Genomic DNA, 15163 nt, shown 5'->3' with positions numbered 1-15163 from the left:
ACTCTAGGTTTTTTAGGCAGCAACTCTAGATTGGTGTGAGTAATGGATTTAGGCAATGCAGTTCCTCCATAGAAGTGTAGCACCATGTTGTGTATATCAGCACCAATAACATCCCAGCATGTTTGATAAAATAGGTCAGTGAATCCATCAGGACCACTATCACTCTCCCCACTAAGCTTAAAAACTACTACCCTTACTTCTTCAATTGTTGGCAATCTGCTAAGTTCCAAATTATGATCCATAGTGACCATTGAAGGTACATTATTGAGAAAGGAAAATTTAGAAGCATCACCTTCATTTGTGAACTGTTTTTGATAGAAGTCCACTGCAGCTGTAGCCAATTGCTCCTGGTCTTCAATCCATACCCCACTGCCACTTTTGATCCTCTTCAGTTGCAATTTCTTTCTTTTGCCATTGACATGATTGTGAAAGAAACTTGTATTCCTATCTCCTTCAGCAAATCAAGTCATCCAATACTGCTCCTCAATACTCAAGTATTTCTTCAATTCAGATTGAGCCTTTTGAAGCACAATCCTATTCTCAGTTGTAGGCTCTTCTTCAAACAACATCTCCTTCACCCTAACAATGTCCTCCAAAATAGCCAATTTCTTGAAGATATCACCAAATGTTTCCCTACTCCATTTTGAAAGTGATGCCTTCACCCTCTTGATATCCTACTTGAACATAAAAAATGGATCCCCTATGAAATCAGCTTCCCAATTTTGCCTCACCACATCCATAAATGTAGCATGCTTTGTCCAAAAGTTAAAGAACCTGAAAGGCTTGACAAAATTGGTTGTCTGCACCCCACATGTCATTAGATATGGTGCATGATTTGATCTAGTTCTGATTAGATGCTCAACTTCAATAGTTGGCAATATGTTCTGAAATGGAAAATTCACAAAAATCCTATCCAATCTCTTGAATATACACTCAGCATTGGATCTCCCATTCCACCATGTAAATGGACTTCCTTTGTACCCTTGCTCAAACAAACCACAAGAGTTTACACAAAATGCAAAATCCTCATATTCAGGAGGGTGTACTGGAAGTCCCCCTATTTTCTCATCTTCATGCAATGCCACATTGAAATCCCCTCCTACCAACCATGGTAATTCCATATCACTTGCTAAGTAATACAAGTGATCCCACAATTCCAACCTCCCCATTGCTGAATATTTTGCATAAACAAATATCATCATCATGTTCTGCACTAGGTCATGGTGAAACACTCTCACAGTCACCTGTTGCTCAGTATCCTCCACTAATTCCTATTCCACCACTGCATCGAAGAACAACCATATTTGCCCATTAATATTTGCATAAGCAGTCTCCATATTCAACCTCCTTCTATATCTATCAATGAGTCCTTCTTTTGAAAAGGCTCCATAAATGCAACTACACAAAAATTATGCTCCATATTCATGTTGATCACCCTAGGAAAGGCCTGTTGTGTATTCACAGACCTTATGTTCCATATTAATGTTTTGATCATCATCATTTAGATAGAGAAACTGCCCTCCTAGACATTATTCTTGAAAGTTGTGGTGGATCTTTACTCTGATTCTTCTTAGTTTTCTAACCTCCTTTAGCACTAGCTGTGGGGTGATAAATCCCCTTCCCTAGCCACTTGTTTGAAGTTTTGTGCAGTTGATTCATCATCTTCTTCATCCTTCATTGGATTTTATCTCACTAAGTCTTCATCAATTTGTGTCACATTGTGTGTAACTAAATCATGTAAATGTTGTAGAGGAGTCTTAAGTGGAACATTAAGATGTAGCTGCATAATTTGGTTAGTGCCAGATTCCAAAGGCACTTCTTCTATTTCCCCAGATGCCCTTGGAACAATTGCCCGCTCATCAGCCCGTTCATACTCCTTGAATTGTAGCTCATAGACATTGCCTAGCCCAGAAGTTACTGTAGCAGTCTGCTCTGAATGCACTGTTCTAGTGAGATCACCACCCTTACCATTGCCTGAAATTTAGTCTGAACCCACTATATCATCCCTAATCTTCACATTAACAGCTATATCAAGTTTGTTCTCCAATGCATACACCGGAACACCATCTACATAGGCCAATATATCTCTAGTTGCACTAAGTTTGGGGTTTACTATAGCTGCCTCATCAGGTGAACCTGGCTTTAGGCCTAGCGTTGCCAGCCTAATGCTTGGGGAGCCTGACTTTAGGCCTGGCGTCACCAGCCTAACGCCTAGGGAGCCTGGCGTCGTCAGCCTATCGCCAGGTGAGCTTGGCATGTTGTCCTTCTTCACCTTGTCTTATGTTGTCTTTGTTGTGCCCAGCTGATCATCCTTAACCTCAACTGCATCACTCCATAAGATCTTTGTAGAGTTTACCTCATCAAGATTCTCAATCTGCCCAGAATCATTAAATGTTTGAGATGGAATCTCATGACAAGATTGGTTTGTGGTCACATTGTGTTGTTTTAGCTCCTCATTGCTAGTCCCAAACCTTTTATGAACCCAGTCGATTGTGGATTCCTTATTAGCCCTTTCATCAGTACGTTGATCACTAGGAACACTAGAATTAGCACTGAAGACTGAATCCCAGAAGGAATAGGGTTACCATTATGCTCATTTTCCACCACCTTCTAGACTGCTTCCTTCTTCACACGCTTATGTTCCTGTTGAGTATTGACTTCCTTTTCCTTCTCCTGGCCCTCCTAAGCTTGATTTTCCCCATGTTCCTTCTTCTTACCATTGCTATGATCCTCACCTTTGCCTTCAGTAATTTGTAGAGTAGGCTGATGAACTTCCTCAACCTCTAGTGCATTAAACTTGTTCTTGGTTGCAACTTCCTCAACTTTGGCCTTCCCTTTACCCTTGTCAGCTTCCTTTCCTTGTTTGTTATCAACAATGTGACCCCTATTATCTCATTGGTATTTGTTCTTCCTTGGTTGCATCCATTCCTGCTTGGCATGATTAGTAGTAGGCTTACCAACCACCTTTCCACTAGTTAGGACCTTTGTTGAATTTGTAGCAATCCCAATTGCATCAGAACTCACCACAACTGTCTTCTCCTTGCTTTGTTCCTCAACGCCTTCTTCAAATCTCTTGGGTAATTCGGGATGAATTACCCAGCATTCTACCTCACTATGCCCCTATTTTTTGCAAGGCTTGCAATATTTTGGCATATAATCATACTTAATCCTGATCCACTTGAACTCTTCTGGTCCAGATTCATCAGCTTCTTCCACAATTTTAATACGATGAGGGAACTTACTTAACAAGTTAACTTCCACCTTCACCTTAGCACAACTAGGTCTAGTCCCATTTTGAGTGGCTAGGTCTACATGTAATGGATTACCAACTGCACGAGCTAAGGAAAATACACATTCCTTCCCAAAGAAACTAGGAGGCAGTTCTGGAAAGCTAATCCAAGCTATGGCAATAGGAGTCTCTTCATCAGGTGTCCACCATGGATTCCATTTTGTACAACGCATCTGCCACATGTCTGACTGAGCTTTTAAATAAAAAGATGGCTTTGAAAGAAGATGAACATAGTCCTCCAATAAAGACAGCCTAATCAACACATGATTATCTTTAATTAAACCAACTGAACAATGGCATTTAATCTCACATTGAATTGGAATCACTTTACGTAATTCACTAATAACAGGCTTCCCATACAAAAATTTCCCAAGAACTGCAAGTTGAAGTCCTTGTTGTACGATAGATTGCTTCACTTCTTATTTCTTCCACTTCACAACTGGTTCTCCGTGAAGGAACTCAACTGGTTTCAATGGTAGCGTAGTAAAGGTTTGCATAGGGGCACTAATGGCAGTAGGTTTTAAAAGTTTTGAATAATCCATGGATTGGGGATTGTTGTTTGTTGTCGTAGATGATTGGACGATGGGTTGCACTGAAGCTTGGGAAGTAGTCATCGCAGGAGGATTGGTTGAGTTGGGTGTCAAAATCTTTGAGTAATCTAGAGTTTGTGGATTGATAGTTGGTGTTGTTTGTGGTTGGGAGATGTTGGAGGAGGGTAGACCAGCTGGAAAAGATGGCTGGTCGCCGGCCATCGCGGCCATTGAAGCTCAAACTCAAAGCTTTCCGCGATGAACAGTATCGATTCACTGTTTCATTGGATAAACAGTGAAGCGATGCACTGTTCACTACACTGTAGCAGCGAAACAACAACGAAATCACTGTTCGCGCACTGTTTGGCACTATTCACCGTATATTATTACACTGTAGCGGCTGTTTGCGCACTATTTACCGCTACAGTGACGGCGAAATTTTGAGAGCAAAATATTAGAGAGAGAATTATTTTTACTAGAAATATTTGGGATTCTCTCATGGGATATAATTTTTAATAGAATTATGAAGTGCATCCAATTTTATTTACTTTAAATAATGGGTTGTATCATCACTTTCTTATCAAGTGAATTAAATGTGTCAATCTCTTTGTTCTTCCATATTCATGTGTCAAGATTTATTAAATTCTTATATATTTTTCAAATTTGAAATGGTATTTCGATTGTTTGAAAAATAAATAAAACATATAATTATTTAGGTTTCATATTGATTTTATGTTTAATTATTAAATTCGGTTAGCCTTAAAAGCGATCATCAACGAAAAATTATTGTTAGATGACTAATAAAATAACTATCATGTATTACTAAAAACAAAATTGCCACGACCCAAAATTCACTAAAGGTCGTGATGGTGCCTAACACCGCCATCAGGCAAGCCAATAGTGATTGATCAACATAATTACTCATTTTAGTATTTTGAAATCATAATTTTCATTAATTAAATAGAATAAAATAGAATATACAGGGTAAAATAATAATAATTACGTGCATTACCATACCAAACATCCAGAATAAGCCCTCAAAACCTGGTGTCAAAAGTGCATGAGCACCAACTAGGAAATAAAATAAAATACAACATCTGTCTGGAATACAAATTAGACAGGAGAATATAAATAACGCTGATGGAGACTCTACATGCTGCGGGTCGTAACATGAAATGCAGCTCACGGTAAATTCCCCGAAATGGCCACGCCTTTGAGCCCAAAAGACCACCAGACATATATGCACCTGCACAATAAGTGCAACAAGTGGAGCATGAGTACGTAAATCAACGCGTACCCTTTAAGTATCTAGCCTAACCCCGGAGAAGTAGTGACGAGGGGTCGACATCGACACTTACTAGTGGTCCAATAAATCATGTACAGTAAGAAGTAAACAGAGGTGAGGCAGAGTAAATAAAAGAAATAAGCAAGTATAAATACGTGGTACAATCCTCCTCTCGACAATAAACCCGAGCTCTTAATTAACAGTTACCTCCTCAACCGGAGCATATATATATAATGGAACTCACCAAATAGGTCATCATAATCCAAATCAGGAAAACAAGCAGATACACTGGTTTCTTGTCAAGTATTACGCACGATTCCGTAAGAGTATTTTATAGAAATGCCAAGCCGTACGTCCCGATCCCATCATAATGTGTGCACTAACGATGGTCGAACGACACAAACCATAGATGTATCTATTTTACTTCCGAGGCGAACAACTTGCTCCCATGAGAGTGTGGTACATAATACTGCCGAGGCGATCAGCCCGATCCCATTAGAGTAAGAAGCTTTAACGGGTCCTTGTCCCCACTCACGAATAAACGTGTGAGTTATGAACTTTAAGGAAAGCTTTGCGATGAAAATGCACAATGCAGGAGGAATTTATAAGGGAAGCACAAATTATTCCGCGGATTATCAAGTAGCTCATCACATCTCTACAATAGCGAGTCTATCACCCTATGCAAGTCTAGTCTCAAGTCGTAACGCGAAATAGAGGAATTAAACGAGCAAAGACGACTCAAATAGTACAATTATAGCATGACGTGAATCTAAGTCTACCCGGACATAGTCAAGAATTCTAGCATACGCACGGACACTCGTCACCTCATACCTGCATAGCTCCCACAACATGTAGCACATAAGAATATGACACCTACATGGTAAATTCCCCTTCACATGGTTAGACATGAGGCTTATCTCGCTCCGAAGTTCTATAACTGGCTCCAACGCCACTCTAACACCTCAAACCGATGCCCGTCGCTCCAAAACTAGTCAAACAATGTGCAAACCAATTAAAATATACTCTAATACTCATAATAAATCAATTTATAACAATTCCCAACTCCACTCGAAAAGTCAATAAATTCAACCCCCGAGCCCACGTGCCCAGAAACCGACAAAACTCATAAAATTCGATAACCCATTCCGATACGAGCTCAACCATACCAATTTTATCAAATTCTGATAACGTATCAACCTCCAAATCTTCATTTTTCGTTTTTGAAATATTTGGCCAAAAATCTCATTTTCTTCCAATTGATTCACTAATAATTGATGAATATAACCATGGAATCATGAAATATAATCACTTTCCGATATAAAACACTTACCCAAGTCAAAGTCGTGAAGAACTCCTCAAAATTGCCCAAAACCCGAGATCCAAAATCTAAAATGAAAATGGAAAAATGACCAAGTTTCGATCCTTAAGTCTTCTGCCTAGGTTCGCAATTTGCTGACAAAAACTTCGCATTTGCGAATGAACAGTAAACTCCAATGAACAGTGTTTGCAATTGCGAATGAACAGTGCCTCACCAGAAACCAGCAAACCCAAACTTCTCTGAATTGATCCGAAACCTCCCGGAGACAAATATATATGAATTTTACTCATAAAACAAACTACGGACCTGTTCGCGCACTAAAAATACTATAAAGAGGTCGTCTTGACCCGATATTCACAATGGTCAAATTCCAAATTTCTTAACTTTACTAGTCTATGAACCAATGATTCAAAATACACCCAAGCCCCTCGGGACCCCGTCAAATCATACCAAAAAGTCCCAAAATATGATTCAAACTTAGTCGAGGACTCAAATCACATCATACAATGCTGAAACTATGAATCGCACCTCAAATCGAATTATGAGTTATGAAATTTCTAAATTCTATAATTTGCACCGAAGCGTATCAAATCAATCTGGAATGACATAATGAACCTGTTCCAATTTCCGAAATCAAAATCCGAGCTCGATATCAACCAAGTCAGCTTTCGGGCAAATTTACGAATATTTTAAAACTTCAACTTTCCAAATTTTTGCCAAAATGCGCCGAATTTTCCTACGGACATCCAAATCCAAATACGGACATATGCCTAAGTCCAAAATCGCCATACAAAGCTATTGAAATCATAAAAAATTCCATTCCGGAGTCATTTACTCAAAAGTCAAACCTCGGTGAACTCTCCCAACTTAAAGCTTCCGAATTGAGAATTTTCCTTCCGAAACAACTCCGAACTTCCCGAAATTCAATTTCGACCACACGTACAAGTCATAAAACATGAAGTGAAGCTACTACAGGTCTCAAACCGCTGCACGATGCACCAGAACTCAAAACGACCGGTTGGGTCGTTACAAAAATCTACCATAAGAATATTTTAATAGATCATATGTTTGCTAGTTTTTTCAATTTTTACTAAATATAAATTTACTTGTCAAAACTTTATCTATAACTTTAATAAAGTAAGATTGAAATAATATTCATATAATAAACAAACACGATAAAAACCAACAAAATCGAACCAATCCAAACCGATATAGTTAGTTTGGTTTGATTTAAATAAAAATCGAACTAACCCGGTCCATGTACACCACTAATACGAAGCATAGAAATAGACGGTGAAGAGTAGAGTCAATTTTATTGTAACGACCCGATCGATCGTTTTGAGAGTTGTAGCCAACTGCTCAATTTATCCTTTACATTTGTTATGTGACTTGCCGGGGTGATTAGTTTGGGTCCGGTGAGGTTTTAAGAATGAATTGGAACACCCCAAATTTCCAAGGTTTAAAGTTTAAATTGAAATAGTGAACGGATGTAGACTTATGTGTAAATGACCCCAGAATAGAGTTTTGATGATTTCAATAGCTTCGTATGGTGATTTTGGACTTAGGAGCGTGTCCGCAAAATTATTTGGAAGTCCGTAGTGGAAGAAGGCATGAAATGGCGAAAGTTGAATTTTTAGAAAGTTTGACCGGGGAGTTGACTTTTTGATATCGGGGTCGGAATCCAGTTCTAAAAATTTTCATAGATCCGTTATGTTATTTATGACTTGTTTGCAAAATTTAAGGTCGAACGGAATTGATTTGATAGGTTTTGGTGTAAAATGTAGAAGTTTGGAATTTTTAAGTTCCTTAAGCTTGAATTGGGGTATAATTCGTGGTTTTAGCATTGTTTTATGTGATTTGAGGTTTCAACTAAGTTCGTATGATATTTTAGGACTTGTTGGTATATTTGGTTGAGGTCCCGAGGGCCTCGGGTGAGTTTCAGATGGTTAATTGATCAAGAATTGAAGTTGGAAGACTGCTGAAGTTGAGTTTGCTGGTTTTTTTAGCTGATATGGTTCCCTTCATCTGTCAAAATTGAGGCTGGAAATAGGCTGTAAACCGAGGCTATAAATATAGGTTGGGAATCAGGGATGGAAATCGAGAACGAAAATCGAGGTCAGGCAATCGAGGGCAGGAAATCGAGGGCCAGCGCCTGGACAGAGACTTTAAGTTATAAAACGGGGGCTTCGTCCCATTTTCCATTTTTGACAATTTGGAGCTTGGGAAGAGGCAATTTTTGAGATATTTTCAAGGAAAAACATTGGGGTAAGTGATTCTAACTCGGATTTGGTCAATATACACGAATATATCATTGTTTTCATCATTTAATTAGTGTTTTGAGATAGAAATTTGGGGAAAATTGTAGAAATCTCATAAAACAAATTTTTGAGATTTCGATGTCGATTTAGAGTCGGATTTGAGTAAAACTAGTATGGTTGAACTCGTAATTGAATGGGTTATCGAATTTTGTGAGTTTCATTGGATTCCGAGATATGGGCCCCATGAGAAATCTTTGGGTTAAAATTCAGAATTTTGTTAGAAAATTTGTATTTTCTTATGGAATTTATTTCTATAATTTGTATTGATTGAATCGAATTAAATTATGATTAGTTTCGAGCCGATCAGAGTCGAAAAATCGAGGAAAAGGCATACTACTTGACTGATTGGGCGTGGTTTGAGGTAAGTGACTTGTCTAACCTTGTGTGGGGGAAATTCCCCTTAGGATTGGTATTGATATGAAAATATTGATGTATTGAAAGTCATGTACACGAGGTGACGAGTTTGTACGTGGCCTAAATATGAAATATTATGTCTTTAAATTGCGTAGAGCGCTGTTGCATATTAATTAAATTATTTTATTCTGTTACATTCATCACTATTAATATATTTTCGTATTTTAAATTTTCCTGATTTGTTCTTGCTAAGTGTTTTACCTGTTTAGTTGAAACTCTATTTCTTTTGTTCCGTGCATTATTTGAAGGTTGCATTTCTTAATTTAAATGTTTAAAAAAATGAAGTATTTTACATTTAAAAATTTGATGTTAAGTCAAGATCTTAAATTTTTGAAATATTATTATTTTTGCTGAATATTTTGTGAAGATTTTTGTATTCATTGTGATTGAGATGTGAGCTCCATATTATGGAAATAATGGATATTATTCTGCTGATTATTTTGCAAGACTTTGTACTCATTGTGATTGAGCCGCGAGCTCCTTATTGTGAAAAATATTCTTGTTGTTGATTTATTTTGGCAAGTTGAAATACTTGGGCACTTGAGGTGCAAATTATGATATATTGTGATATTGATACACATGCGGTGGTATAAGGTAAGGGTGTTGAAATGCATACGGTGAGATAAGGGTGGCTTGATATGCGTGGCTAGTAGGGGAACTACTAGAAGTCATGCGGTGTGATAAGGGTGGCTAAAACGCGGGATGCTATTTCGGGAAAAAAATATTTTCTTTTAAATTAAATGTGAAGGGCTCCTGCGGTGATATAAGGAAAAGAGATATTGTGAATTTATTTATGATTTGGGACTACGAGGCGGTACCTCAGGAGTGCCCTTGTTGATATTTCTTTATGGCTACATTGTATTTGGTTATTTTTGGTGTTTTTCTTAAAGTTGTAAATTTCTGTTTTCCTTCCGCGAGATGTTAATCGCCCTCATTCTGTGTAGTTATATTGTGACATACTACTTACTTGATTTATCCCCATTGTCATTATTGTTATTATATTGTTAAATTTTTCTTCTTGTCTTTTATTATTCTAGTAGGGCCTAACCTGACCTCGTCACTACTCTACCGAGGTTAGGCTTGGTACTTACTGGGTACCGCTCTGGTGTACTCATACTACGCTTATGCACATCATTTTGTGCAGATCCAGGTACACCTTATCAGACCAGACATCATTGAGTTATTTGTACGAGGAAACTTTGAGGTATATCTGCTAGCATCCGCAGACTCCGGAGTCCCCTTCTGTCTTATTATGTTGTCTTCCTTATTTCCTTTAAACTCTGATGTATAGAGACACTTAGAATAAATTCTTAGAATCTTGTGACTTATTTCTACCGGGTTTAGGGAGTTGTGACTATTTGAATAGCGATTTGATTTATTTCATATGTTGAGATATGAGTTTCAGTTTTGTATTCCGCATAATTGATAGGCTTACCCAGTCTTAGAGACTAGGTGGCATCACGACATCCTACAGAGGGAATTTGGGGTTGTGACCAGTTGGTATCAGAGCCCTAGGTTCCTAGGTGTTATGACTCACAAGCAGGTTTAGTAGAGTCTCGCGGATCGGTACGGAGACGTCTGTACTTATCTTCGGGAGGCTATGAAACTGTTAGGAAAATATTCACTTCTTTGATTCCTTATCGTGCGCATTTGTTGACTTCAAAATTTTAAACCATTGTCTTTCTATTCTCTCACAGATAGTGAGGACACTCACAACTAGATCTGATGATTAGGCACGTGCGCCCCCTATTGGAGCCGCAAGAGGCCGGGGCTGGGGCAAGAGGCCGTGCTAGAGGCTGAGGAAGACCATGTGGTGTAGCCAGAGCACCTGTACGAGCTGCTGCAGAGGAGCCACCAGTAGCTCCAATTGGAGAGCGGGCACCTGAAACGCCTGTTACTACCCCTGCACTTCAGGAGACTCTTGCCCAGCTTTTGAGCATGTTTGGCACTCTAGCTCAGGCAGGGTTAATTCCACTTGCTCCTACTACATCTCAGACCGGGCGAGGAGCACAGACTCCTGCCGCCCGTACCCCAGAGCCACAAGCCCAGGTGGACCATGCCCCAGAGGTTATACTAGTGCAGCCAGTTGTCCCAGTTCGACCTGAGGTTAGGGCAACAGTTTTAGAGGAGGAGCAACTCAGGCTCGACAAGTACAAGAAGTACCACCCTCCCACATTCCGCGGTTTAGCTTCAGAGGATGCTCAGGGTTTTCTTGAGAAGTGTCACCGTATCCTTCGTACTATGGGTATTGTGGATTCCAGTGGGGTTTCTTTTACGAAATTCCAACTTAGAGGAGCGTCTTACCAGTGGTGGCGGGCATATGATTTGGATAGTTCGGCTGAGGCAGCTTCACTCACTTGGACTCAATTTTTTAGATATGTTCTTGAGGGAGTATGTTCCTCAGAGTCTTAGGGATGCATGGCGCATGGAGTTTGAGCAGCTGCGCCAGGGTTCTATGACCGTGCTAGAGTATGCGGTTCGATTCAGTGATTTGGCTAGGCATTCCCCAGCCTTGGTTGCTACTGTTCAAGAGCGGGTTCGTTGATTTATCGAGGGGCTCCACCCTAGTATCAGATTTAGTATGGCCCGAAACTGGAGATGGACATCACATACCAACAGGTGGTGTCAATTTCTAGGAGATTGGAGGGTATGTGGACTCGGGAGAGAGAAAAGAGGGAAGCTAAGAGACCTCGGGATTCTGGCACATATAACAGTTCTCGTTCCCCAGCTGCAGCCCGTCATGGTAGAGGCTATGTGAGCCGTCCTATTCATTCAGGACTTCTAGCTTCCAATGGTATTCCGACTACTCCCAGACCCCAGGTTCCATATTATGCAACGCAGTGTCTACTGTACCTCATGTACAAGGTGTTTTCAGTGGGCAGTCTAGTCGATCAGGCCTGAGTCGGTCCCAACAACTACGTCCTCCGAGGATTTGTTTTGAGTGTGGTGACACTCGTCATATCATGAGGGATTTCCCCAGACTTAGGAGGGGTGCACCTCCACAGATTTCTCAGGCCCCACCTATTCCATAGGGCCCTCAGGCTTCTCAGGCCATGATTACTGTACCAGTTGCCACCCCACCTGCACAGCCAACTAAAGGTGGAGGTCGGACAGCTAGAGGTCGCCCTAGAGGGGGAGGCCAGATATTATACCCTTCCTGCTAGGACCTAGGCCGTTGCATCCGATTATGTTATCACAGGTATTATTCTGGTCTATCATATGATTCATCAGTTTTATTTGATCCAGGCTCCTCTTATTCTTATGTGTCATCTTATTTTACCCCGTATTTACGTGTATCCCGTGATTCCTTGAGTCCTTCTATATATGTATCTACACTCGTGGGTAAATCTATTATTGTTGACTGCATATATCAGTCGTGTTTGATTGTTATCAGTGGTTTTGAGACCAGAGCAGACTTATTATTGCTCAGTATGGTGGATTTCGATATTATTTTGGGCATGGACTGGTTGTCACCTTATCACGTAATTTTTTATTGTTACGCCAAGACGGTGACGTTGGCTATGCTAGGTCTACCACGGCTAGAGTGGAGAGGTACCTTGGATCATGTTCCTAGCAAGGTTATTTCATTTCTTAAGGCTCAACGAATGGTCGAGAAGGGGTGCAATGCATATCTAGCCTACGTGAGAGATGTTAGTGTTGATACTCCTACCGTGGAGTCAGTTCCTGTAGAAAGGGATTTTCCTGATATTTTCCGCGAATCTTCCGGGTATGCCACCCGACAGGGATATTGACTTTGGCATTGATCTATTATCGAACACTCAGCCCATTTCTATACCACCATATCGTATGGCCCCAACGGAATTGAAGGAATTAAAAGAGCAGTTACGAGAGCTGCTTGATAAGGGTTTTGTTCGGCCCAGTGTATCGCCTTGGGGTGCTCTTGTCTTATTGGAGAAGAAGAAGGATGGTTCTATGCGGATATGTATTGATTACTGCCAGTTGAACAAGGTTACAGTGAAGAACAGATATCCATTGCCACGTATTGATAATCTATTTGATCAGCTTTAGGGTACAAGAGTGTTATCTAAGATCGACTCGCGTTCGGCTATCATCAATTGAAGATTCGGGAGTCAGATATCCTGAAGACTGTTTTCAGGACTCGGTATGGTCATTATGAGTTCCTTGTAATTTTATTTGGGCTGACCAATGCCCCAACAACATTTATGCACTTAATGAATAGTGTATTTCAGCCCTATCTTGATTGTTTCGTCATTGTGTTTATCGACGACATTCTGGTGTATTCCCGAAATTGGGAGGATCATGAACATCACCTGAGGACTGTGCTTCAGGCTTTGAGAGAAAAGAAGTTATATGCAAAATTTTCAAAGTGTGAATTCTAGCTTGATTCAGTAGGATTTTTGGGTCATATAGTTTCGTGCGAGGGGATCAAGGTAGATTCGAAGAAAATAGAAGCAGTGCAGAGTTGGCCCAAACCATCATCAGCTACTGAGATTCGAAGTTTTCTTGGCTTAGCGAGGTACTATCACCGATTTGTAGGGGATATCTCTTCTATTGCTGCACCTATGACCGAATAAACCCAGAAGGGTGCTCCATTCAGGTGGACCGAGGAATGTGAGGAGAGCTTTTAAAAGCTCAAGACAGGTTTGACTACAACCCCAATATTGGTATTGCCTACAGGTTCAGGGTCTTATACTGTGTATTGTGATGCATTACGTATTGGTCTCGGCTCAGTATTGATGCAAGACAGTAGGGTGATTGCCTATGCGTCCAGACAGTTAAAGGTACATGAGAAGAATTATCCGGTCCACGACCTTGAGTTAGCAGTTATTGTTTATGCCTTGAAAATTTGGCGACGTTATTTGTACGGTGTCCATTGTGAGGTTTATACCGACCGCCGGAGTCTACAACATCTATTTAAACAGAGGGATCTTAATTTACAGCAGCAGAGGTGGTTGGAGTTGCTTAAGGATTATGATATCACCATTCTCTATCATCCCGGAAAGGCCAATGTGGTGGCCGATGCCTTGAGTTGTAAGGCGGAGAGTTTGGGCAGCTTAGCATACTTACCAGTAGTAGACAGGCCTTTAGCCTTGGATGTTCAGTCCTTGGCTAACCAGTTTGTTAGATTGGATATTTTCGAGCGGAGCCGAGTTTTGGCTTGTGTGGTTTCTCAGTGTTCTCTATATGATCGAATTAGGGAGAGTTAGTATGATGACCCCCCATCTGCTTGTCATTAAGGACACAGTTCAGCACAGTGACACCAAGGAAGTCACTATTGGAGATGACGGTGTATTACAGATGCAGGGCAGGTTATGTGTTCCTAATATAGATGGTTTGCGTGAGTTGATTCTCCAGGAGGCTCACAGTTCGCGGTACTCCATTCATCCAAGTGCCACAAAGATGTATCAGGACTTGAGACAACACTATTGGTGGAGGCGGATGAAGAAAGACATAGTGGAATATATAGCTCGGTGCCTAAATTGTCAGGAGGTGAAATATGAGCATCAGCGACCGGGTGGATTGCTTTAGAAGTTAGAGATTCCAGAGTAGAAATAGGAGTGAATCACTATGGATTTAGTTGTTGGGCTCCCACGGACTCAGAGGAAGTTCGATGCAGTTTGGGTGATTGTGGATAGATTGACCAAGTCAGCTCATTTCATCCTGTGGTTACTACTTACTCTTCGAAGTAGCTGGCTTAGGTTTACATTCGCGAGATTGTTAGGCTTCATGGCATGCCGGTATCTACCATCTCTGACTGGGGTACACAGTTTACATCACGGTTTCGGAGAGCCGTACAGTGAGAGTTGGGTACTCAGGTAGAGTTGAGTACAACATTTCACCCTCAAACGGACGAACAGTCCAAGCGCACTATTTAGATATTGGAGGATATGCTTCGTGCGTGTGTGATGGATTTTGGGGGTGCTTGGGATCAGTTCTTGCCACTTGCGAAGTTTGCCTACAACAATAGTTATCAGTCGAGCATTCAGATGGCTCCGTATGAGGCCTTGTATGGTAGGCGGTGCCGGT

Source organism: Nicotiana tomentosiformis, chromosome 12 (assembly GCF_000390325.3).
Source record: "Nicotiana tomentosiformis chromosome 12, ASM39032v3, whole genome shotgun sequence".
Lineage (NCBI taxonomy): Eukaryota > Viridiplantae > Streptophyta > Magnoliopsida > Solanales > Solanaceae > Nicotiana > Nicotiana tomentosiformis.
The sequence above is the reverse complement of the archived record's forward strand: the minus strand, read 5'-3'. Positions refer to the sequence as shown.